The sequence below is a fragment of the Haemorhous mexicanus genome, chromosome 1, assembly GCF_027477595.1.
Source record: "Haemorhous mexicanus isolate bHaeMex1 chromosome 1, bHaeMex1.pri, whole genome shotgun sequence".
Taxonomy (NCBI): domain Eukaryota; kingdom Metazoa; phylum Chordata; class Aves; order Passeriformes; family Fringillidae; genus Haemorhous; species Haemorhous mexicanus.
Genome location: NC_082341.1, coordinates 67481788 through 67508443, shown reverse-complemented (window position 1 = coordinate 67508443; position 26656 = coordinate 67481788). Strand labels below are relative to the sequence as shown.

At 42.1% G+C, this 26656-nt stretch overlaps 1 long non-coding RNA gene across 4 annotated transcripts in view; it reads left to right on the top strand.

Annotated features, from left to right (window-relative positions):
- The window catches only part of LOC132330303 (uncharacterized), a 65681-nt gene that overhangs the window by 17596 nt on the left and 21429 nt on the right, over positions 1 to 26656 (top strand). For 3 of the 4 annotated variants that reach the window (XR_009487280.1, XR_009487279.1, XR_009487281.1), the window contains exon 3: positions 20318 to 20414. This is a non-coding gene — a long non-coding RNA (uncharacterized LOC132330303). Of the gene's footprint in view, positions 1 to 16358; positions 19680 to 20317; positions 20415 to 26656 lie in introns of all 4 variants that reach the window. The other variant, XR_009487282.1, reaches the window with a different exon arrangement.

The following is a 26656-nucleotide window of genomic DNA, read 5'->3' as shown; positions in this document are numbered from 1 at the left end:
TAAATTCAATCAGTCATGTGAAAATTAGAGTCTCCATTAAAAAAAAAAAAAGACGAAGAAAGGAAAAAGTGTGCTCCAGCACAGGCAATGTCTGCATGTCTGCAACATGATTGCAGATGGTGTTAACTGCTGGAACACCCACATGAGAGAGAGAGGCTTTATGAATGTCCCAACCACAGGAAAAGCTTCCCTGGGAGTTTGACATCAACTACAAGACACAGATCTTCAAGAAGCCAGATTATGTTGAGCTGCGTGGTGCGAGGGGATGGCTCTCAAACATCTGCATTTTCCCCATGCCAAGGCCATCCCTATATTGTTTAATTTGCTCTGCACCCCTGAGAAATTTGCTCAGAGCTCAAACACCTAAGAGAGTTTTACTTGAGAGACGTAATGGATGCCAATAGATGTGCACATCCAGAGCACACAAGGGATTTTTCAGAAACCCTGCTGAGCTGAGGACGAGCAGAGTGAAGAGACATTTTCTCTCCTCATTGCCTCATTCAGTCTTCTCCCACCCACAGGCAGGCAGACCTGGGCAAGGCGGTTTCCAGAGGAGCAGTGCTGATGTGACACTTTGCTGGTCACATTGCTTCCTCCTTTAGTTGTGTTTGTTTCTGTTTCACTCTGTGGTTGGAACAGCAGGGGTTGTCCAGGGTTTGCACTTTCCACTTCAGTTCCTTCTTTCTGTGTGGAGGAAATTTGCAACTTCTGCTCATGACATGATGTGATGTAGATCATGACTGTCTTTATGAAAACCCTTCCCTAGTCCTATTTCCCTTAAAGCCTAACAAGAGTGACCAAACCAGATTTGTTCACACTAAACTATTTGGCACGGAGTGGAGCAGCTCCACCAGGAAATGCTGAATCTTTAAGCAGAGTAGCTAACAGCCTTGTGGTTCAGAAATCGCTGGGGAAAGCCCATGTCAAAATCCCCAATCTGCCTGAGAGGAAAGTTGAGGCAAGACTGTCTGCTGGAGTGCCCCTTTCTGCCAGGGTGAGAGCTGCTGTCCTTTGTGTTGAGGATGATAAGCTTTAAACCAGGTCTAGATTAGAAAATCAGATGAAAGCCCACATAATGTGTAGGAGAAGAGGTCTGCCAAAGAAAACCAGAGAATCAGAGCTTCACTTGCTCCTACCCTGTCCATCTCAGTGCTGTTTGTATATGGTCACAGACAATTAGATCCAGGATAAAATGTAAAAAGCACACGAGGATCAGTGGTATGGGAGACGGTTTAGCAATGGTCTGGTCAGCATCAGGCTTATGGTTGGACTCTAAAGGTGTTTGTGAAGCTAAATGATTCTATGATTCCCTGTCTGATCTGTCTGCTCTCCTGCTCTTTGGCTGCTGGGCTGGGTCATCACAGGCACATTTCCCCACTGAGATGATCTTTTTTTTCCTCTCTCTAGGCTCTGGTGCTCATCAGGACAAGTATTGCCTCTTATGGTGGGTTTCTGTGGGGCCTGTCACCATGGGCAGTGTTGTGAGACCTCTTACCATGACTCTAAAATGCAGAATAACAGCCCCTGTAGAGTCTGTTTGTTGCCTCTACAGGCCTGGTTAGTGTCTAAATAGGATTGGAAGGAGATGTTATAGAAGCTGCATAAAAAACTGCTTGCTTCTCCCTGGGCTGAATAGCCTTCTGGGTGGTCAGGAACTTCACTGGCAGGGAAATGTGACATTTGCCTTTTTCTCTTTACTGGATTTGGCCCCAAGGGGCAAGAGCCAGAGGCTGTGGTTTCTGCAGTTGAAGATTAGTTTTCTAAGTCACTGTCCCTGGCAGATAGGCATATCTACATATTTACTCTGGAATGTGATGATGGAAGTTCTATGCTGTCAAGGTGCTCTCAAGGAATAAACATTCCACATTTTAATTTTACATTAAGATTAGAGCAGAAATTTCATTTCCCCTTAGATACAATATCTGTTTAAAACAAAATCTCCATGTACCAAACAAAATCCTGGCTTTGGGTCCCAAAAGGAAAAAAAAAAGTCATAGTTGTACACCACCATTCTCTTCATTTCCTGCAGCAGCTGAAACTTTCCAAGAGAGCAGTCAAGGTACTGAGCCAGACAAACTCTCTCATCCTCAAGCATCAGGTATCTTCTAGGCACGTTCAGAAGAATAGCATATTCTAGAGTTCAGAGGAAAAGGATGAGAAGACTTTTTTGGAAGGGCTAAACTTCCTATGTCATCATGCATCCCTTCACACTAAAGGGGGCTTCCACATTGAATACATCCAGTGCCAAGGGTGTTACTGTGGCTTACTAAAGGATAAGACTTGCATGAGAGTTCGCATATAAACCCCTTGACTAGAGCAAGTGAAATAGTGAATTTGAAATGGCCAGAAAAAATTCTTAGCAAAGCCACAGGACATTGTTTGGGAAAATTCAAGGACAGGTAACCTCAAGGTGCAAGAAGCCTGAATTTTTCTTAGGGAGAGGGACAAAGCTCTGAAAGCTCCTGTTGCAAATACAACAGCAGATGACTCAGCCTCAGACAGCAGAAACAGTTTTCTGGACATGTGGACATTCACTAATTTTTTTTTTTTTTTTGGTTGTTGTTAATTAAATACCTCCTGAAAAGAAAACTGATTCCTTTCCAGTGCTTAGCCTAAAACTGCTCTGCAAGTCTGTATGTGACACGATGGGCTTCACAAAGCTGCAGCTTGGTGCACACAAGGTCTGTGTCCCCCCACCACCCTGCAAACAGGCGATGGATGGAGCAGCCCCAGCAGCTCCTGAGTCACTGCCGCGGCACAAACAGGTTCTCTGTTCTCACGGGTGGGAAAGTGCTTGTCCCAGTAGTGTTTGGACTTTCCATAGCTCCAAGGGTGCTTGTGGTGTTATAAATAGCAGTGGTGGGGCTATTCAGGGGTGCAGGGCTGTGAGTAACACTGTTTAAATAGTGCACTCTCTGTGGTAGATTTATGTTTTTATTTCCAGCGCTTGTCCAGCATTTATAATCTTTCCTTCCTGGAGTTCATGATGAATCTGGAAGGGAGAAGCTTTGCTTTCTCATTTTGTGAACTGGAACAACCCTGTACATTGGGACTCTTTTTAGATCTCTGTCCAAAGGCACCTCGCAGTATAAAGCAATGTACTTTATCTTCTTTTTTTTTCTCCGTTGCTTTAAAATATGCCTTTCACCAGATTAGCCTAAGTGGTAATTCTCTGCCAACTATCTCTGAATCTCACCCTCCTACGTGTCATCTCTGACAGGGTAGAGTCTTCCCCCTTCCTAAGAGCTGGGAAAGAGGGAAGACAAAGGCAAGAAAGCCTCCGCCGGAGGCTGTAGGAATGGCTTAAGTTAAAGCAGCCGGTGCCCGATCTGCTGCTTGTGGCAGGTCACGCTCGAGCACGGGAAGGCCTGAACCCAGCCCAGGATGTAGGGAAGGTCTGAACCCAGCCCAGGATGTAGGGAAGCTGCCCCGTGTTTCCACAGCTGCCACTGCCCATGGCTGGGAGACCTCCCTGCAATGATGTGTGTGGCTGTTGTGTGAGAGGCGGCAGAGGACAATGAAGTGAAACCCGGGATTCCTCCAGGACAGCCCGGCACGCCAGAGGAGGCTGGGATCAGGCAGCAGGTGACAACACCTGGCTCACCCCGAGGAGGTGAAGCACCAGGGACATGCCAGCTCTCTCCCTCCACACACAGTTAATGCCCGAAACATCCCTTCTAACAAGAGCTCTCTTGGCAAGCAAAATTGGAAAAAAAACCACAAAAGCCATTGCAGAGGAGCTGACACAGATTAGATATTCGGGTAAAATATTCAGCAAGAATACCTCCTACTGGGTTAGCTTGGGGGAAAAAAAAAAAGCACAGAACAAAAATTCAGTGCAAAGGAAGAGTGCAGACTTTTAGATGCAGATGCATGAATTTGAAAGGCCTGTTTCTTATAATAAGGAGGACTCAGGAGTTCAATGTATGGGCTAAAATATAGTGTGGAATGTAACTCAGATATGCAGATGTAAGAGTATCTTTCAGGATTGGATGTTTTGTAAAAGCTTGCTTTTTTTTTTGTAAATAAATGGAGCTAAGAAGCCCTACTGGCACAGACCTCATCTAACAAGAAACAGTCTAATTATTCCTCAATATTTAATGGCTTTTAATGAGGATCTCAAATCTCAGTAATAGGGGTGGAAATATCCATTTGAAAACATATTCTTAATTTTCTCAAAATAATGTAAAATCCTAGCTTTTTAGTGGGATTGAAGTTGGCCTTTGAGGAACAATTGGAAGCAAATAGGAGTATTAGAAACGTCTTTGTAGAAGCCAACAATGACATTTTCCCCCAGCCTTTCCCATGTGTTTCAGGTAGGCGCAGATTTATTAATGCAGACAAGTGTTAGCAATTGCACCCTGAGAGAGCAGGTCCAGTCAAGCAGAAATCTAGTTTACATACCTTGCCTTCACCCCTCTGTGATTATTTTGCTCTCTATTAAATGGTTGGTTGGATTACTAATTAAAAAGGAAAAAAAAAAAAAAGGTTTTCCATTTGCAATCGTTTCGGGGCCTTAATTTCCTTGGAGGTCTAACAGTGTGTGCTGTTGACACAGCTCAAACATTCACATCTCAGTTATCCTGAAAAAGAGCTGCAAACAGGATAATGGACTTAACACATGTGTCAGCATGGGGAGCCGGAGAGGCCGACTCCGACCTGTTGCACTCCTCCAGCAGCAAGGAGTGGAGGATCATGCCCTGCATGGAACATCTGTGCAAACACACACTGCCATGCCTGTTGGGACATCCTGCCCTGCTCTGACACTGCCCTTTGTCACATGGGGCTGTCACCAGCTTACAATGAGGCCCACAGCCTTGCAGGAGGCTGAGTTCTGGGGACGTCTTTTAAGGTGGCAGCTGTTTTTCCACAGATGCAATGGCGTGGGGGAGGGCAAGAAAGCTTTATGGTTACCCCAGTGAAACCAGGAGAAGATACTGGCAGGTGTGAGACCATCTGGTGAACGTGGCACAGAGGCCTCGCATTGTGTTTGCCTTTTTTAAAGCACATTGGCTTTCTGTGTACGTGTGTGAGCTCTTACCTGCTCAGCCCATCTGAGCAGTTTCTGCCCAGCACACACCACTGCCACGGTGGCACATTTTATTTCCACCTGCAGAGAACATGATCTAGTGGCTGTGGCCACTCCAGAAAAATGCAGCCTGACAGAACACAGCTTTCTACAGAGATGAGAAGTGAAAGAAGTTGTAGGGGCAGGAAAGTGAAGCTACTCTCTAATAAAAAGATCAGCATGGCTTAATCTTGCCATTCAGTCCTGGGGTCCTCTGCCATCACACAGGAGGCTCCCAGCAAAGTACACCTGAGCTGGTGACCCTTGTACCAGTGGGATGCCCCACAGGAAGGGGCTCAGCGGAGAAAAAAACAGCTGCCATTTAAAGCTCTTGGCTTCTCTGCCAGGTTCAAGCACAAGCTACAAGATGTGTGACAGTAACTCTGGGGGCAGACCCAGTGCTGGGAGATTTCAGATAAGCAGCCAGTGGCCTCTGCACTCCTTGTGTTCTTAGATCTTCCAAAGGGTCCTGAAGGGGATACGCATCTCTGACAGTTATTGATCACAATCCTCCAGCCTCTCCACGTGTCTGACCCTGAGTTTGAGGGCAAAAGAAGTGTGCCCTCATGATGCAGAATAGGTGAAATCATTGCTTGGGGATTGCCAGAGGGTGCTGTGTAAGAGACTCATGTGTTCATCCTCTAAATGTGTCAGTTTTGTTCTAAGTTCAGAAGACAACCTTGTTGTCACCTCTAAGGCAGTTTCTTTCCAGAGAAGCTGCTACAAATGGCAATAAAAATTGGCTTCTGCGCTCCGCTTCCCAGATTTCCTGGGTCAGGGCAGCACCCTACAGGCAGTCAAGAACTGCAGTGCAAGACTGTGATTTCTGACTCAAGGGCTGCTTGCCCCTGCCACCAGATCTGCCCAAGGAGGGCTGTGTATCCCTTAAATAACCTATCTGCAATCAGAAGACAACCCAAATCCAAGCTGCTCACATGCCTTCCCCATTCTCCAGCTTGGCAGGAGAAATGGAGGTAGATTATAATCAGAAAGGAAACATGTTCTGCCTATCAAGCTGCCAAAACAGTCATCGCACTACACGGGATAGTTATTTGCTGGCCTAGGAGTAACTAATAACTAAGTGTTTTCAGTTTTTGTGGACAAAAATGGACTTTCAGTATTTCAGGTAATGTCCCAATATCCAGGCTTCTCAGGGGAAAGCAGAAAGAATCCAGTGGTCATATGGTCACCCCCTGGGCTGGTGGCTATGGCTCCTTGGGGATGCTTCCTCAGGTCCCCAAGGACAGTGCAGGTGGCCTAGAAAGTGGCCAAATGCTCCAAGTCCCCATGCAAACACGGAGCAGCAGCGCTCCTGCCCTCTGTGCAGTGTTTGAGGGATGGGAAGGAGTGGGAGAACGGACAGTGTTTGCTGGAAGGGGATGATGTCTGCTGATGAACAGATGCCATGAGGGACCACAGTGCTGCTGTGGCCAAGCTCAGCCCTGTGGCTCAGCACCAGAAGTGACAGATGCTCATTTGTGAGTCCAGCGTGTGTGGCACGTGCTTTTATAAATGTACACACTGCTCCCAGGCCATGGTACTGATTTCAGCCAAGGTAACTTCAAACTGCTCTAGTTCTGTTTACTGTAACAATTTCTTTCACTAGATCACTTCTGCTTTCACAAAAGGTAAGAACACTTTAACCAGATTATACATTAGTAGATAAATACTCTAAATTTTGTTACATATTCTTTTTTACCTTTTTTGTTTTTCCATGCTGTTCAACCAGCTCCAAAATTTACATTGGGGAAAATAATTTCAAGAGCTTTTTTTCTACCCATCTTTGTTCTGTTGAATGCCAATACAACTGCATTTTCTGTTCCATAAAAACAGGTTAAAGGCAATGTGGAGTGTAACCTCCTTTGTGCCCAACTGAATGTTAATGTAATTCCATAGTTTAACTCTCCTGTGATTATAAAATGCTGCTTTATATTGCAGTCTGCAAAAGCATATTTTTATATATGTAGATGGTCACTTAACAGTTCCAGAGAAATTAATCTTTCCAGATTGCTCTGTCCGGGTATAGGAGAAAGGTAATGAGTAATGCAAGTAAAAGAAGCAGCTAAACAACAATTCTAACTACCCTACTCTAAAATATCAAATGTGGGCAAGACAACAGGGTTTAATCGGTATTTGCTCCAGTGTCTCTCAAGATGGGATTCCTTTTTTCTCCATTGGGACACAGTTTATTGTGGCACAAGTGCCAGTAAATTGTGCACTACAGGTCATTCCCTACTTTGAACTGTGGGTAACCAGCTTTCCTGGGTACTTGGATGTGACTCCTGCTGGTCAGGCAGAGGGTAAATGTAAGAGTAACTCTGCAGTCCTTCTGTCTGAGCTGATTTACAGCACAAGTTGATCACTAATAATAGAGCAAATGAAGTCAAGGAGCACTGCAAAACAAAGCAGGGATTTACAGCAACCAGAAAGAACAGATTTAAACAGTCAGGAAGAGAAATAATTCTAAATTGCAGCATAATTTAGTCTTAACGTCAGGTGCAAAGCATTAAGGAACTAACCTAACACCATGTGCTTGTGCAGACTCACCCAAAATGCTTAAGGGTTTCATTGGCATCCTCCTCAATGATCCCCAAATGCAGGTGGCGCAGAGACCTGACCCAACAAGGCTCTGGACATCCCCACGGATGTAGCTGGAGGTTGAGAGCTCTCAGCATCCCGCAGCACCAGTCTCCCATTAAGGATTGATTTGACTACTCAAAGTTCTGTTAAAAATGCTTTGTTATTAAATCCATTTGGAGAGATGAGCTGTGTTTACTAGACAGACACTCCCCCTGTCATATGCATTGTCCTATTTTATGCACATAAGCTGTACTGACACTGGAGCAGACCACATTTTGTGGAAGATTTTAGAAAAGTTATTAGTAACTTGAAAAAAAAAAAAAAATAAAGGCCACTTCAACAGCCATTTGTCTTTCAGGACCCCATTGTCAGCACTCCCTGCTACTCAGAGTCAGAAGAGGACTCTCCCAGTAGCTTCTGTTCTGTTTTACAAGAGCTGAATGCTGGTTTCAGATCTCTGGTGTGGCACTGCTTGATGCTGCTGGCTTTTCTGCTTTGGATAATCCATGTTTCAATTTGCTGCTGTGCTTGTAAAGAAAGAGCCTTTAAACGTGTCCCCTTTTCTCCAACTATCTTTGGGTCTTCTCTGTTTATTAACTATAGATGTATAAAAACAGTAGTTTTCAGCTTAATTTTGTATTCAGAAACAAAAAGTGTTGAGTTGTTGTGGATATGCAGGACAAATTTAAATAATATCTCTGGCAGCTTGGCTTGGAGAAACATTCAGAGTTAAAGATAGAATAAAGACAGCAGAATAACAATGAATGGACTTAAAAGCACAAATTCTTTCTCCTTAAAAAGTATTCACTACTTTTAACACTTTGAAGGTTGTTAAAATAACAACCTGATGGCTGTGCCACTGCTGGCCTCAGTGGACAGGATGGAGGACAATGAGCTTCTACTGCTTTGTGTCCACTCACTATAAAACACAGAGTAGGTCAGAAAAATGTTCTTGTTGGAAAAAGATACTCAGTTGCCCTTGGTCTTGATGGGAGCTGTGACCTAACCTCTGATCCAGCACAGTCTTGTTTTCCAGGTCCAGTCATAATAGCTGCTGAACTGACACTCTTTCTTGCTCAGATGTGTCAGGCCATGCATCAGCTGGTGATGCCCTAACCAAAGGTATTTAAACAGTTGTCTCTGTGTCTCAGAAAACATTAGTATTGTTTAATTAGCCCCTTGGGCGGCACACTCTTTCAGTGAGTCTGGCTACACAGCCTTTATTTAAGCACCTTGACAAGCTTAAATCAGTGTTTGTATGGCAAATCATCACCTAGTTTAAACAGACACAATTTTATCTATTTTAAAATGATGTGTTTTATACCAGCCAACATAATGGCACTTTCTTTCCAAAAAACAATCCTGTAAACTTTGTTAGATAGAATTTTCCTGAAATGTACACCCCAGATGATTTTGCAAAATCATCTCTGCTAGGTTAATGCAGAAAGAATGAGTTTTACTCTTATTGTATTAAATGGCTTTGTTTTTATCTTCTTAGAGCAATTATTTCACTTGATTATCATAGAAGAATTTCATCTGACATTGAGTTTAGGTGCACCTGAATTCATTATACTGTCTAATTTATATTTGATATAAAATGACAATGGCTTGAAAGTGTATTGACAGATCTTTATTGAAGGTAATTGCTCAACAAGAATCATTCTGAATGAATTACATTGAAAATTCGCTTCAATTTTACATCACTCCAGCGATAAGAAACAGAACTATACACGTTTCCTTTGCTAAATTGTAGCTATAATTTTGTTTAAAACTCTTTGAATTCTTTCAGGTAAATTTGAGCTCCCCAGAGAAGCTTGTAACATCTAAGCTCAACTTCTGAGACTTGATTAATTCACAATTCAAGATGATATTACTACAGGCAGATATCTCACTCTTTTCCCTGGAATGGCAGGTTGTCAGCTGTTTCAGGGAGACAGTTTTGTGGGAAGGGTGGGAAAAGTGGCCACCTTCCCTGCTCTTACCCAGAAGAGGGGTTGTTCCCCATCTGCAGAGCAGGTAGGAAGCTGGTTGCTGCCAAGTGTGTCTGGTGATGTCTCTCCCTCTGCCCAACTCCAGGGAGGAGCTGGAGGGCTCAGGTTGCACCCCATCCCTCTCCTCTGGCTGTTTCAGTCTCTGACTGCCATGGAACCAGCTGAAAGTTCATAAATGAGCATCTGCATAACTTTGGGATTACAGAGGCCTTTTGCTCAGCACTTTGCAGAATCAGTAGATAGAAATGCTAAATATTTTAACTACAGTGGGTAAATACCTTTTACCTCAATAGATTGCAATAATTGATTCCCTCAACTTTGATCTATTTCTACCAAAGAGAGCGGTCATAAATGAAAATCGAAGATTTGCCTTCTGTTTTCTTAATCTTCTTAGAAGTCATATGAAAACACAGGTAATATGTGTGGTACAATGGTTGTCATCCATCTTGTATTCTTTGGCTACAAACTGGCATGTGTGCAACTGGCTTTCCAATATCTTACTTTTAGAGAAGTTTTCTAAAAATTATACTTGGCCAGCATATAAAGCAGCAAAGAGGAGAAAAAAATTTAGCAGTAAACCATGGGAGGGGAGAGGAAGGAAGAAAGGTAAGATATCATCAGTACCTCTGAAATACAATTGTGGTGTGTTCACACAGAGAAGGTATTCAGCATCCACAATAGCTTGACCTAGTAAGTAGTGTAATTGTCAGTCAGACATATTGTAGTAGTATTTATTTCATGCCATGTTTAAAAATTAACACAAAAGTTGAAAACGAGGAATAGGAATATTCCTGAAGACAGGAATATTGAGGTAGAAGACAGAAGAATAGGGAATGATCACACTGAGAGATCATACTGAGAGTGAGTGTGCTACAGAAAAGTTAATTCCTTCATAGACTATTAATTGAAGGTTTATTTCCTTGTGTTGAAGTATCATTGTCCTAACAGAGTTAGAGAGGAAGGAAAGGAAAGAATGGGATGGATGTAATTCATCATCAGAAGAGCAAATCCACTGCATGTAATACAGACTTTCCGTCCACATGGTCTGTCTCTCCTAGTAAAACACTTCTGGATTTTCCTCAGCATCTTAGAAATAATTTATGTTATTGTGCCTCAGCTGGTTTATTAGTATTCATTTTCCTCTTAGCCAAATGGAATTGTTTATTGAGAAGCATTACTGCACATCACTAAGTATCCAAGCTATTTTAGTTTGGCTGTGCTTGCTTCCTTCAAGTCTAAAAGGTTGCCAGTTGCTTTGTGCTAAGGATCTGAGCCAGCAAATTGTTGGTACCCATCTAAACATTGACTGCTAGGGGCTTATATGGCTCTGCACAGGAACATGCCCCAGAGGCTGCTCTCTCTTTCTTGTTGCTATTCCCATCTGTTCCACCAGCCCTGCAAAGCTCTTCATGAGGGATGCTATGTATAAGGAACTATGTGTGTGGGGAAGAGGAGGTGGTCATTGCCTTAGAGGCCATGCACATGCTCTTTTCTTGTGCTTCACCCCTAATGGGATGGCTTCTCCTCTCTAGTTTTGCTCTTCTGGCTCCTGTGGGGTTCTCCTGATTCATTTCATTGTGAGAAACTAGAGGAACAGTTGGATTTTGAATCCTCGTCTTGCTAGCACTACTTGGATAGCTGTGTAGCTCTATTAATTTCAGTTGAATTAGCTATTTTGACGAGAAGTGAATCAATTTCAATATTGCAAAAGTTGCTGTACCTTTTTTGCATTACCTGATATCACATGTATTTTCCTGTCTTTATTATAACACACCTTTACAGATTTAATAAGGGTTTGCTGAATTTCCAGAAGACTTTGGTTAAACAACTGTATATTTTGTGCAAATTTGCTGAGCTTTTCTAGGAAAAGAAATAAAAATATTCTGTAGGACAATGCAAAGGATTTTTCCATACCTTTAGGCTAAGCACAGGAATAAAAAGCAAAGTCTTATGTGAGAAGATTTTACTCATTTTCACAACCCTAATTACAGACCTGTGAATTAGATGCAAGAATAGACTGATAATTTCTCCATCACGTTATACTGCCAGTCAAGTATTTTCACACATGAGTTATTATATAAAACCCATAAACCACCTGAAGGAGAAAGCAGAAACCTCACTGGAAAAAGATGCATGTGTGTTGGCCAGCTGTTGTTCCACCAGGAACCAATTTTAGTACAAATTCCCACTGTAAAAGCTAATTTGGAAGCTGCTGAACTTTCCATCCATATAGATTTTGCAAACAGAAGATGAGGGGAAAGGGCATACAGTTCAGCAGGTGGACTTAGTCTACCCTTTGGAAGACAGGGGCTCGTGGAGAATGCTTAGATGCCTTAAAGAATAAAAATAGTAGTCATAGTCTATTCAAGTATGTTATAGTACACTGATAAAGTATAAATCTGGTTTCAAACAGAACTGCCGGCCATTAAACAAATAGTGTTCCTCATCTTTGGACAAGGAAATGTATCCTGGCGTAGTCCAATAACACAGTACTTTAGAGGAATGATTTTAAAAATCACATAAAAGCAAAGAAATATTCAAAAATTTTAGGTCCTACAGAGGGAAAAAAAAAAAAACATGAAAAAAGCCCCACTGGGCTGAAAAGCCTGAAAACAAGGAGTTTCAATGTATTTTTCTTTCGCCCTCTGTCTTTGAACCTTTGCTGATCTACACTTGCCAACCTCAACTGGTCTGGGGCAGAAAAAGCAAAAGGGGAATATGGAACTGTAGTGAGAGAATGTTTATAGAAAGGCTGCAGAAAATTAGAACAGAGTTGATGAAGAAGCTTCCTCTGGGTTTGGTGTTTAGTGAAAAGAAGCCCAAGAGAACCTAGAACAGGTCAAAAGATGGATGGAATATCTTTTTTTAAAAAACATATCTGTACTTGGAAGAGAGCATAGAGAAGTAGATGACTGGTTTTCGTTTTCCCTATGTCCTACATGTTTGTAACAGCCTTTTGTAAATAGTGAACAATTTTAAAAATTAAAGTCATGTTAGAGCAGTGTGAGTGACAAATATGACTTCACCTGGGACATCAAATTGGCTTGGAGCTGTTCCTTGCCTAAAAATATACAGCACAAAGATTTCTGGGAGAGGAGAATAAAACAGCTTAATTTGGGCAAGAACACAGTTTATTCTTCTTCAGGAAGTGAGGGAACATTGGACTACTAGAACACTAGAAAGAAATTCCTCTAGCAGGAAGACTTAGTAATCCCTTACTTATCTACTACAAAAATTCTTATGTGTCCTGTAACCCTGCTTGTATTGTGACAATACAACTTCCAGCAAAGGAAATTTGGTGCAAACTTTTAGTACTGCACATTCTCACTAAACCATAGTTTATGCTTTGAGGAAAACTCCATGAGACAAAAAGTAGACATTCTGACTATACCCCTTATTTTTATTGCTCAGTCTGTTCTGAGGCACCTCCCAAGTCAAATTTGCAAGACTCAGTTTCAAGTTACTCACACTTTATGATAAATCTGAGAGTAGCACCAAGGTTTAGGGCTTTTATCCTTTCAGTAATGCTCTTGTCTTTCAAGGTCTGCAATAGAAAATTGGTCTTACCCAGATGCCTCTGCATCTCTGTTTAAGGAAAGTTGGTTTTGGGAGTGCAGATACAATTCTGCTTGATTTAAGTATGAGGGAGTATATTTTTTATTGGAAAGAGGATTGGATTTGGCATATGTTCTGAAACATTTTTTCTCGTGGTTGAAAACCAGACTTTTGAGTTGCATATATAGTTTTGCCTAAATTCACATCACACTTAACATGGACTTTCTGAACTATTTTTATGGCAATTCTTTCACTTACTACTTGAAACAACTAATAAGGTAGGCGCATGAGAACCAAAGTTATTTCAAGTGTTGTCTCACAGGGAAGGAAACTCATACTGAAAGAATTAAAGATAATATTAGTGATTACATATCTGGTGATTAAGTCCCTGTCATTGATCATAAAATGTACTGGACTTGAATTTTTTTTTCCAGACTGTTGTGGAGATACTTTTTCTTTCTTTGACTTATAATAGAGATATCCCAGGAATTGGAAGCCTGAATGCTGGATGCTGAGATCAGATAATATGAAGGATGTGTAACTACTGCACAGTAATGGCTATCATATAAAATAAAAATTTATTAAGAGAGTGAAGAACATCCATGCTTGAAATTTTCTGTGATCTGGTCTTGGCTTATGGTACAGGATAACTGGTTAACCTGAAGCTTTTTTCCAATGCAATTAGGCCAAATAATCAAACTGAAGTACACAGTTTAGTGGCGGTAGTGAGACAATGTAATAAAGATGCACCAACACTGAGGACTGCAGTCCATTAAAACAACAAAAAACCCCAACAACAAAACCTCTTATAGACCATCCCCTATGTTCCTAAAGAGGTAAAATCCTTTATTTGCCCTCCCTGGAGCAAGGGCAAACTGCCTAGGTAAGAAATATGGGACTGGTCTATGTATGTGTTATCATTCTTCCCCCAGCTTGACTGAAACGACCCAGTATCTCAGCTCAGCCTGTCTGGTAGCAGAAACTCATGAGCCATTTTTACCACTACTTGACCCTGACACCAACAAATAAATCCTAGGGGCTGAAAAGGACAGTTAGAGTGAGAAGAATAAGAAAACATATGGCAAGATCAAGAGATGTGTCTGGTTTGTAATCTGAAGAAATACACCTTTGGATTTTCCCTCTTGCTCTAAGAATGCAACTCTTAATCTTCTTTCTGCCACAGAAAAGCTTGGTCACCCTTTTTAGATAAAGCAGTCTACTTATCTCATCAATTCCCACTCACCCCTTACTTATTTCACAAGTTAGAAAGCTGTCAGCATTGCATAAGAACCATCAGCATGAATATTTGATGACCACAGCTGCCATAAGCATAACAAATCTGATATACTGCTAGCAGCCATTAAATATTCTGTTTACTCCATAAATGTACACTTTTAGAAATCTATGGGGAGACACTGTCCAAGGAGATTTGAAGCTGGGCATTTAATATGAATCTTAGTTTTGAACATAAATTATAAACTTTCCTGAGAATCTATGCAACATTTACATCCTCAGTGCATATTTCTGCATTTAATGAGTGCTTAGAATGCGACATCATTTTTTGCTTCTGACTATTGTGTGATGAAATGCAGTGACTTGTCAGTTTACACTCTACTGGAATGCATTTGAAAGCCACATGAATATGTCTGTGTTTTAATAGGCACCAGTATTTTAAAAGGGTGGAATAATTTTAAATTGTTCTTTATGAAATACTAGGTTGTAATTGCATATTTTTCCAATTTTTAATCCTATTAGAACTTCAGCAGCTTTGCTTTTATGCACAAAAGTCTCCCTGGATTTGTAAGCAGACTTCTTTTTGTTTTGCTATCTCTGTTTAATGCAGCAGAGATTTCGTTTATCTGTGCTGGAATGTGCTCCAGTGGCTTATACTGTGAATAACAACAACTCTTTCTCTCAAGTTTAAGTTACTTTTAGATACCAAAAATCCCCCAAATTTTCAGCCTGATTTGTATTATATTTATTTTTTTATTACAGAACTCGAAAAATGGTTTCAATTAGAAATCCAGTCAAGAGTGTTTGTTATGGACCAGTACTCAGCTTGTGAGACATTCGAGTGAAGATGCCAAACTGAAGCAATGATCAGAAGAAAGTTTGGCACTCAGTAATTCCCTCATAGGAAAGCTGTTGAGCTTTCTTGAGAAAAAAATAAAAAGCTACCTATTTCTGTAAAGTTATTGAGCACTTTCTTAAATTATTTTCATTCTGGTCTTAAAATGAAAATTATTTGCAGTCTTGGAAAGTGGGAAATAAAAATGGTCATTGTTCAGTCAGGGGCCAGAGCAGACAGAGGTGGTTTTCCTGGGGGTGCCAAAATGAGCACCACACACAAATTGGCAATTTAATGTCCATCACACCCACGCCCATGGAAAGGGCAATAGTGTTCTTCCATCTTCCACACTGTTGCTCCCAAAGGCTACAAGACAGAATGGAAAATCTGCCTGGTGATAGTTAACATGCAAGTTTTACCATTTGAGATGAAACCTCCTTCCGCCAGTGTTTACAGATTCCAAAACTTGCCACGTTTGCCAGCAACCTCTGTAAACCTTTTAGCCACACCAACTGCTTCATGTACTTTTACAAACTTGTGGCCATATTTATGATGTACATCCTTTATCTTATATCAGGCTATTTTGCAGAAATTTTATATGAAGTCCAGTTTAAATGGCTTGCCATTAGATGTTTATAGTTTAAAAACCATAAACAGTGAGCAGAAAAACCTTAATGAGATTATTCTTACACTCATCAAAAGAAATAAAAAAATTCCCTGGTTCAGCTGTGTCTGTTAAAAAGCAGGGCAGTGGTAGCAGACTGAATTCATCATGCTGTGTTGCCTCTCAGGAACACTGGCCTTTTCTTCTTTGCAAACAAAGACTATGGATCTGATTGAGCTGGAGATTTTAAATCTGCATCTTGAAAAGAATTGTTGACACAATTTTAGTAGACAAGGAAAACAATGCAAAACATTCAGAATGAACGTGAAGTATCAGCTGTACCTTTTAAAATTATTTTTCTCCTCCTTGCCAGTGTTTCTAGTATCTCTCTAGGAGCCTGAAATTAAACCATTTCCCTGTTGATTTGGGTTGACTTTTTCCAATTGGAAAGAAATAAAAGAATATGCTTTCCTTTTTTTCTTTTTTTCCTAGCATTGCAAAAGCCCCTCAAGAATTCTCTTCAAAGAAATCTGGTCAGTGATTTAACACAATATAAAATGTTATGTAAAAGCACTAAGAAATATTCTCATAAAAGCCATTTGGGAACAAAAAAAGAGACAACAACAAATGTTTCAGCCAACATTTCCAAAGAAGGATCTATCATTTTTATTATTATTATTTTTAGACTCAATCTTTTGCCTCGTTCAAGCAGATGAAGAATTGGCTTTTCATATGCATCTTATGCCAGAACCCAAGCTGGGAACAAGGTGCTTGTCTGCTCTTCAGCATTTGATATGCTGTAGTTGAGGATTCTGAGGGGAGGAAACAAGGCTCAAAGCAACATTATAACCCTGGTCTTCAGGAGAGCAAGCTTTGGACTTTGATCTGATTGGAAGAATCCTACAGGAGACGGCCCTGGAGAGAAGAGTGGTTCAGGAGATCTGATTGATTTTCAGAGATTATCTGTTCCCAGCACCAGAATGGTCCATCCCAATGAGCAGGATATCAAGCAAAGGTAGCAGGAGATGGGCATGGATGAACAAGGAGCTCCTTACCAAATTAAAATGCAAAAAGGAAGTATGCAAAAAGTGGGAGCAGGTGCAGGTGATTCAGGAGGAATACAGAGACACTGAGTGCATGACTGGGGAAAGAAAAGTTAGCCCATATGGAGTTGAGTATTCAAGGGGCAGTAAAGGTTAACAAGAACAGCTTCCCTGGGTACATTAATAGGAAAAGGAAAACCAGGGAAAATATGGGCTTGGTGCTGTATGGGGCAGAAGGGCAGGAGATTTGGTGGCAAAGGGCTAAGAAAAGGTCAATGCCTTTTTCCCACTGGATTTTACTGTAAGACTGGAGTTCAGCAATCCAAGGGCCCTGAGACCAGAGGGAAAGCCCAGAGCAAGGGAGATGTTCTCTCAGTGCCAGAGGATGGGGTTAGGGAGCATTTAAACAAACTGGACACACTTGATCCCATGGGAGCTGGCAGGGTGCTCTCACAGGCACTGAGGGAGCTGGCTGACAAATTGTGAGACTGCTCCTGATAACCTTTAAAAGGCCCTAACTTTTGGGAGAGGTACCTTAGGAGTGGAAGAAAAAATAAAATTCACTCCCTGTCTTCAGGAAGGAGGATCTGGGGAACTGCAGGCCAGTCAGCCTCACTTGGATCCCCAGGAAGATTATGGGAAAACTCATCCAGGAGATAGTTTCCAAACATATGAAGAACAAGTAGGTGACTAGGAGTCATCATGGACTTCAGAAGGGCAAAAGTGTGCTCAATCAATCTGATAGCCTTCTACAACAATATCAGTGTGTTAGGTTATGTGATACGGGGTACAAGGGAGGGAGTTAGATGATTTTAGTGGGAACAAAAGTGGGAAAATAGCAGGGCAAAGGTATAAAAAGAGGTGGTTGTCCATAAGCTGTTGACTGGTCAGTTATATGGCTGTGGCCTGCAGCTGTATTCTGTCCTGAAAAAGACGAGACTGTTTCATGCAGAGAAAAGAAGGCTCAAGATGGGCCTTGTGTGTAAAAATATCTGAAAGAAAGATGTAAAGTGACAGGCTCTTTTCAGTGGTGCCCAGTGACAGGACAAGAGAGAACGGGCACACACTGAAATACAGGTTTAAGCCTTCACTCCAAAAGTGGGATATGTGTCCGGGAGGTTGTGAAATCTCCCTCCTTCAAAACCCAACTAAAAATGGCTCTCAAAAACTGCTCAGAGCTGTCCCTACTTTGAGAAGGGAGGTTGGACTGGATGATCTCCATAAGTCCCTGTCATCAGTTTTGTAGTTTGGTGGTGTCAGTGTAGCTGAGGTGCAGCACAGCTGGGAACACAAGACATCCTCTCCTGGACTGCCACCTTCAACAGCTCCACAGCTGCCAAAGGAATTGGTGAGCACATCACTTGCCTCTGAAGGAGGGAGCAGAAGAGGCGCCAAGGAAGAGCTGCAGTCTGTCCCTCATAAATGGCAGTGGGGAAGCCTCAGCTCTGCTCCCAAGGCTGGTGTTGACATTGAGCTGCTGGTGTTGCCCTGCAAGAGCTGCTGACACCTTCCTGCTGCTGCACATCTCTGCCCCTCACCCTGCCCCAGTGAGGCACAGCCCCTCTTGGCATGCGCCTGCTGCGAAGCCTCTTCATGGAATCACAGAATCTCTGGGCTGGAGGGGACCTTAAACACATCCAGTTCAAACCCCCTGCCTTGGCTAGGGACACCATCCACTGGATAAGGTTGCTCAGAGCCCCATTCAGCCCACCCTTGGATGGGCTAGGGTGTCCAGGGATGCTGCTACAGAAACACCTGAGCACCTTCCCCACGTTGCAGGAGGTGATGGAGCTGGGAGCATGTCCCAGACCACTGCCAGCATGGCACCTGCCCTTGCCTGGCCACACTGCTTGATCCAGAGGGGGAGGTCACTTGTGAGGGTCGAGATGCCCTTCACATCCCCTTCTCTGCCACAAGCCAGGCTCCTCTCAAGAGGCATCCCACTTTAGCATAGGGTAAACATTATTTAATCTAGTAAAATTTCTTTGGATTGCTCTAGACTCTTTAAAAAAAAATAAAAAAGAAAAAAGAAAGGCTGCCTGCTAATTTCGGGCACTTGTTACTGAGACAGTTAACTCCAAGGCAAATTTTATTGGCCTTCTGTAATGCAAGTTAAATATAGGGGCAGCAGGAATTTCCCTCCAGGCCAGAGAGGTCTCACACAGAATATTTGAACTTTGCAGGCATGCACACCCCATAAGGCAATGCAGAGTATTTCACCCAAGTAGCAACACACTCTCCAGTATTGCAGCAGCCCTGTGTGTGAGTGAGGGTGGCTGATTCCCTTTGTCTACTGTGACAAAGTCTGTGTACCATCATCCTTACTCCTACCTGATCATTCCTCTTCTTTGATCCTTTCTAGCACCGTGAATGAATTTTTAATTCATACTTACTCCTTTGTGTGTAATTACTTCAATAATTTCATTCTGGGCTACTCCACATTTCCACCAGCACACCACAGAGAATTATCAGTTTATTTACTTATTTTGTAAAGTTCTGGAATTTACTCTTTTATCCATTAGAAGTCCATGGGAGATGTTTATTTTGCCTAGCATTCAGTATAAAGTTAATTTGAAACAAAATAATAGAAAAGGGGGGAGGGAATAAAAGAGAATGGGTAGCTGCATTTATTTCTCCTTGATTAAAACAACTAATTGGCCTGTCCTGGAAGAGCTCCTCTTTGGACAAAATAAAGACCTCCACACCTTGTGCATACACCTGAAAGTCCCCAGAGAAATGTTACTGTTCCAGTGTAAACCACTACTGACACGTAAGTACTCATAGACAGCTTGCAGCCTAAAGAGGAGGGGAACAAAAGATGTCTGGTATGAAAGAGCAGGTCAGTGGAAATGCTCCTAGAAACTTTACAGATATTTTTCAAATGAGCTCACTGTGTTAATCACTGTGCTTCTTTTTTTTTTTTTTTTGAAATGGTTGTGTATTCTGGTAGAGTGGAAGAGGAGGTTGTGCTACAACCAGGCCTGGATTTTGTGTGCCTTACAACCCGGGCCAAAGAGAAACACTCTCTTGAATTTTTTTTTTTTTGTAATTTATTTATTGGTAAACTTAGATCCCAGACTGCACTGAAAAAATACATATTGCTCCAAACAGCACCTGTCTTCATAGCAAGATACTAAGTGGATTAAATATGTAATGTTTCCCAAAGGAAAGAGTGTGCTTGTAACAAATACAACCCTTAAACCTGACATTTCTGCAGGATAAAGGAAGACAAAGAGTTCCCATTGGCTTTTCCCCCTTCAATGCTACATGTCACTGTGAATGGAGGTTCACAAGTAATTAGATACCTTAAGGAGCAGGTGAAGTTCCCAGAAAATATTGATTTTTAAGTAGTGAACATACTTTCTTGCTTACTTTGTTCAATACAGATTTCTCCTTTTCTGTTTGCAGAAAACCTTGCTGGGAGCATATTTTCACTTGCCTTGGCCGTCCTGATGCAAGCTGGGTGTCACAGCAGAGAGGTCCAGGTCTAATGCAAGTGCTTGCTGTAAGTATGGGCTGCAGAGCTGGGGCTCTCATTGTAAAACTGCATCCAGAAAATCAGAATTTGGAGGGGAATGGAGAACGGGGCTGCCATACTTATAAAAATCTACAGACAGGCAGAGATTTTAGACAGTCCAGGACACCTTGCCATTGGCTGTCTCAAGAATATTATTATTAATTTATTTTATTATTTAAACAATTTAAATGGTTTAAATAAAACCCGTGGGAAATCAGTGCTCCCTATGTTTGTGTAGCTTGAAGGAACAGGTCATGCCTCATTTTCCTTAGGTGGAAAATTCCTTCTAGGGGGACCCATTTCTGCCCTTCTCTGGGGGGAGAAGGCTGTCTATTTTGTAATAACTGCTGGAGGTAAACAAATTAATAACATGAAAAAGGCCAGCAAAAAAGCAACACCTACAACAGAAAGGACAACATGTACATGCAGCTAAACTCAGGATTTGTTCCAGAGGTGAAGATATGAAAAAAGCCATATAAGTCTGTTTCTTTGTTTTGTAAGCTGTATTTTCTGATAAGCGTAATTTAAAGTCTATGCTTATTCTGTTCTAATCTTCTTCAAGTAAAAGAAATAGTAAAAATAAGTATTTTTAACCCATCTTTGTGGCACCAGCTTTTTGATATTTAATGAGAAGTGAGTATAAAGTAATCAACTTGTACAAGGGAGAAGTTTTATTGTCTCAATCGTGTCTTAGAGCCTTCGTTTCAGAAATATTACTCTGCAGCATTTTCCTGTGCCTCCTGCAGATATTAATAACACTGTGTCACTCAGACCAGACTATCAAGTGAATTTACCAAACTAACTGTGGAGTAGAATAATTGAATCCTCTTCACAGTCGAGTATCTTATCATCCATACGCAGCAGGTAAGTTGGGCAACTGCTGTAAAAACTGAAGGCATGTGTGTGAGCTTAATGGTGATAAACAGAACTCATTTCTGCGCAAAAACATCTGATGCAGCGTTCCCTCATCTACAGAGCTCCTCCATCCCCAGTTTATTTTCCTGTCCACCTTAAATCAGTTACTTTTACTGGTGAGCTCAGCCAACCCCAATTGCTGTAGCTTTTCTACCTGCAGTGTGAACACCTCTAAGCCAAGACAGCCAGGTAACTGTGGCTGTGTCCATGAGGAAAAGACTCTCACCACGGTCTAGGCATCTCAGCAGCAGCAAAAGGGGGAGGTGCAGCGTGTGAATGGACCTTTCCTGAGAAGCTGTCACACCAGTAGCAGCACCCAGACACCGTGTGACACTGCACCGATGCTGTGCCCTAATCTGTTTTTCCACCACCTTCCTGCAAAACTGCAGCCATCAGTTCTGTAGTGAGTTGTCTTCTTGGAAGTGACAGACCAGGAAATTCTGATTGAAACACCCACTTATCAGGCTCTTCTCAGTTACATGCAGTCTGCATCAATCAGTAAAGCTGTGCTATGAAGTCATTTTGTTTTGTGGAGGATTTTGATATTGCAAAATCTGGTTTTGTTTCAAATTGGAATGAAACCTAAATTTCAACATTTTTCCATGAAAGGGAAAGCCCTTGGGTCACTGCATTTCTGGCAGGCTGCTGAACAAGGGAGGGTGCTGGAAACCCTCAGTCTCTCATCCGAGGGCTTTCCATGTGACTGGCAGGACTGGGACCAGTGAGCCTGAAAATCACAGCATCTCCCATTTTCCCAGGCAGCTGCAAGGCTGCAAACTGGTGATTCAATTCATCATTCCCCAGCATTCCACATGGTGATCTCTGGAGAGCTTGGTGTTGTAGCCCTTCTCTCCCTCCTCCTTGTGTGACTTGGTCCAGTCGGCTGCATGTCTTTGCTTCACGACTTTGGATTTCTCAAAGGATTCCCACAGTGCAGACCCTCTCTGAGCATCCCCTTATGAGAACTGGGACCTTGGAATTCAGTCAGCCTTGGTATTCAGCAGGAGTTTTGGAGCTGAGTGCCAAGTTCATGAGCAAAAGCTTTGTAGTTGATTTGCCTTTGGTGCCAACTCAGATCTTTAGTCAGAGTGAACTTGACCTCTGTGTAGTGGTTTGCTCCCGCTGATGCAGACCCTGAGACTGGTCTCAGGTCTCAGAGACTCCCTGATGGCTTAATCAAACTCTTTCCCAGAGCACCAGCTCTGTGGATATTCTGGCAGGCCGCTTCCTCGGGGACACATGATAGCTGAAGTGAATACTGCAGCATTTGCATGAGGTTTCCAACCACATCCCAATCCTCCCCCTTACAGTTCCCTCAACACTATTTTAGGCAGCACAAGAGAAATACAGATCTAGGCAAAACAATAACATGTCTGTGTGCCATACTATGCCTCAGTTTTCTAATCATGCTGAACATTTTTGAGAGCTTTCTGGGGTCTTGCTCTCAGAAATGCAGAGCCTCTTATCTCTGGACCTGACCCTACAACATGGACCAATAGTTTTCCTCTTCTTTTGTGAGCCCTAACCCCTTCTTTCTTCCAGCATTAATAACAAACAGTCAAAATGATTCCTCTTTGCACTATTTTCTTTATCATACCTATTGCATATCTTTACGATATCTATTGCACTATCTAAATCTCTTGAAAGTGCCAGTGACCCATCTAATCCCTTGCCAAAGACAGAGCTTCACCTCTCTTTCACCTACAGTGTGCAGATTTCATCCATCTATCCATTACCCAAGCACAAGTCCCAGGAAAGATCTCTGAAAACAAGAGGGTCACATAGCATCAACAACTGGACATTTTCTGTAATCAGTCTCTTCAGAGGATATGGTGTGGATGAGTCAGCTTTCTCCAATGGGCAGAGAACACTTTCTTCAGAGAGTTTTTGACCACTTGTGATTCACTTGGAGAATGAGAGGGCCAAGTTGAAGCGATTGAAGAGGTTTCTAAGGGTGGGAGAGCTTGCCACCATTCTCAGCTGTAAATGTACCTGAGGACATGAGATGCTGTATCAGACTATTGTGTGAACAAAGACTCATTCTACACCTACCTCAAGAGCCAAATTGTGATTTTAAGGGCCTTATCTGAGCATCTTCAACTCCACCTGAAGTCGAGGAGGGTCGAAGCTGTTTAACATTTATGAAAAATAGGCCTAAGATGCACAAGGTTATGTTGATGTTGAGCCAGGGGTTTAAACAATACAGTCCTTTCACTCCCTCTGGAGCATTGGGCCAGTCTGTTTTCTTGCAACAACACAGAGTAGTGCTGAGATTTTATATGATGTTTGCAAGGTGACAGACATTTGACGGAAACCTCCATATATAAGTCCGGATACAGGTCTGCTTTTCTGATTTTTTTGTCTGTTCAGTTGGTTAGCTTGTTTTTGTTTTGTTTAGGTTGGGTTGCTTTGATTGTTTGTTTGTTTGCTTGCTTGTTGGATCATCTAGAAACTTTCTGGAGGATGCCAGAAGAGCTTAGCTTGTTTACCTTGTCAAAACCAATGCTGAGAGAGATTATGGGAGTGGTGTATAAATACTGGGTAAACATTGGGAAGATCACTGACATGAAAAGACTAGGTTAGTTAAGAAAAGTTCAAGCTGGCAGCGAGGTGTTTCTGAACAGACAGTATCTTTTTAGAGGAATTAATGGAAAGAATTGCCTTACCCCTTCCTTCCTTGGCCCTTCCATTTAAAGACAGGGCTTTGTCATTTATATGAATTCAGATGCAGTGTGTTCTGCAAGCCACAGCAGGGAACAATAATCAGACACACAGAAAATCTTCCCAGATCTAAGGTCCTGGAAGTATCCTTTCCACAAGGGTCTGGGCTATGGAATTGACAGAAAGCTGCTGGAAAAGGAATGTTATTTGGACTTAAGCCTGCTCAGGGTGAATTCATTTGAAAATTCAAGCAGATGACTTCAGGGAAATTATTATTATGTTGCTTGCTTAGCTGCAGCTGTGATTTCCTTTTTGCATAGTGTAGACAGAGTTTTACAGAATGTTTCCCAGCACCTTCTGTGGTAATTGACAGCTATATGTAAACCCAGCCTATTGTTTCCGATAGCACAACATCTTAATTGCAGGTTTCAGATTAGAAATTTATTGAAAAATGAATAGACAAATAAAGCAGTAAAGTATTCAGAATTTGTTTCACTCATTCATTTTTTATATGCACTCTTGGGTATATTCTTCTTCTGCCTCATGCATGTGAACTCAGTTGGTGTTTAATGGAAGCTTTGTGAAAATGCTAAAGAAAAACCATATTTCTCTGAAATTCAAGTAGTAACTTTGATATCAGGTTATATCATATGGGCATATGAGGCACTTTCTGTCCAAAGGAATATTGTCTGGCTTATTTCCTTTTCCATGTTATCTTTAGAGATTATTTATTTTTAATAAGGCAATGGCATCAAAAAATTGCAGAGCTAGATTGTGCTGCCTACGCAGAATGGTGTGTAGGAGTCTAATGACTGTTTTTCCTCAAAAAAAAAATCCCACAAGTATGCAAACTGCCCCCAGATGACCCTGCTAGGATGAAGGCTGAATCATAGAATCATTTAAGTTAGAAAAAACCTTTAAGATCATTGAGCTCAACCATTCACCCACCACTAGTGAGTCCACCACTAAACTATGCCCTCAGGTGCCACATCTACACTTCTTTTAAATATCTCCAGGGATGGTGACTCAACCACTTCCCTGGGCAAGGTCCTAATATCCAAGCCAAACCTCCTCTGACACAACTTGAGGCCATTTCCTATTCTCCTATTGGCTGGTACTTGCGACACAGCTGACTCCCACTCACTACAATCTCCTTTCAGTTTGCAAAGACACACGAAACCTCTGCAGAAAGTTTGCTGTAGGAATGAGGAGGTGGAGGAGACAGAAAAAATATTTGGATATAATGTCCCTTTCTCCATTAAGAGGATTCTTACAAGACAGGCTTGGATAGAGGATTGAGGGACTTACATTTTTTAATAGTAAATCAAAATCTGAAACTCCATCACTAATCCACTAGACCAGCAATAATCAGAGAGCAAGAGAGTCCTGTATGACACTGGAAAGGATTTTATGCAGATGATGTCATTCTTTCTTTGAATGAGTGCTATTAATCTGCATCTGAAGCATAAAATCATGAGGTAATGGAATACATTAATTACTGCGAGCTGCCAGTGTCTCTAGGCCAGTGGTAACCCACGTTTTTGGAGCCAGCCTCTTAGCACTTTTCCTCCTGGCCTTTGTCCCCAGCAGATAACTTCCACCTTTGCCCAAATCAGCTGAAATTTCCCATTTCATCCTGCCAGACAGAGTCTCTGCTGCTCTCCTGTGTTCCAGGTCCCCGTGCTCCTGCTCCTTTTTCTGACTGTCTGCTCCCAAGAACAAGACCCCAGACCCCTGCAGAGATATGCACTTGGCCCCTTGCACTGTACCGAGCCTCACCTTCAACGTGAACATACCTCACTGGCTGGGAAGGGAAGTCCTAAGTTACCTGAATTGTTCTGCTAGCTCAGCAGGAGTGGTGAAGGGAATGTGAATGCAGAGGATCAGTGCAGTGGGTGTTCCATCACAAATGATGGAAGTGTGTGAGAGCTCTCTGCTAGGAGCTCATGACTGTGTACTTCCAGGTCCTCGGCACCTGCTCAGGAGGGAACCTCGGGGGATTTTCAGAGCATGGTGTAAATGGCCTTGCAGAGCAAGCTATCAGCATTCCCAGAGTACATCCAGAACTAGTAAATTATACTAAGGCAATAGCACTTCCATCTGGGCTTGTAGGTTTTTTTTCCTGGTTAGTTTCTTGGGGTGGGTATTTTTTGGTCTAATTAGATTGTGCATGCTTTGAAGCATATTTTGCAATGTCTAATGTAAGTACAGACAGGTAACTGATCCTGATACTCAATATGGGTTTTATAGTAATGTATTAGAAGGATAAAGATAGTCCTGGCTATTTTTATAGTGGTGTAAGTGCCCGGTCTCTGACCCCAAGGTCTGGCCTGCCATTCCCTGAGGACTGGAGCTTAAGCTCTCAAGTTGTAAGCAATCAAGAGACTTTATTTGTGCAGCTGACATGCTAAGGTACTTAAGGTGTCTGAGATCATGTCAAGGTGTCTGTCAGGACAGAGCCAGCAGCAGCTCCAACTCAGGTGTCTTGGTTTGGATAAGACAGGTGCCTGCTAAAGAAGGCAGGAGCTTCCCCTGAAATGGAGAATGCAAACCCTCCCCACCCCTCCAAATTGCTATGAATTTTAAATTAAGGGGCTCTCAGGCAAAAAAAAAAAAAAATACGGGAGCAGGAAATAACAGTTCTTTAATAGGGA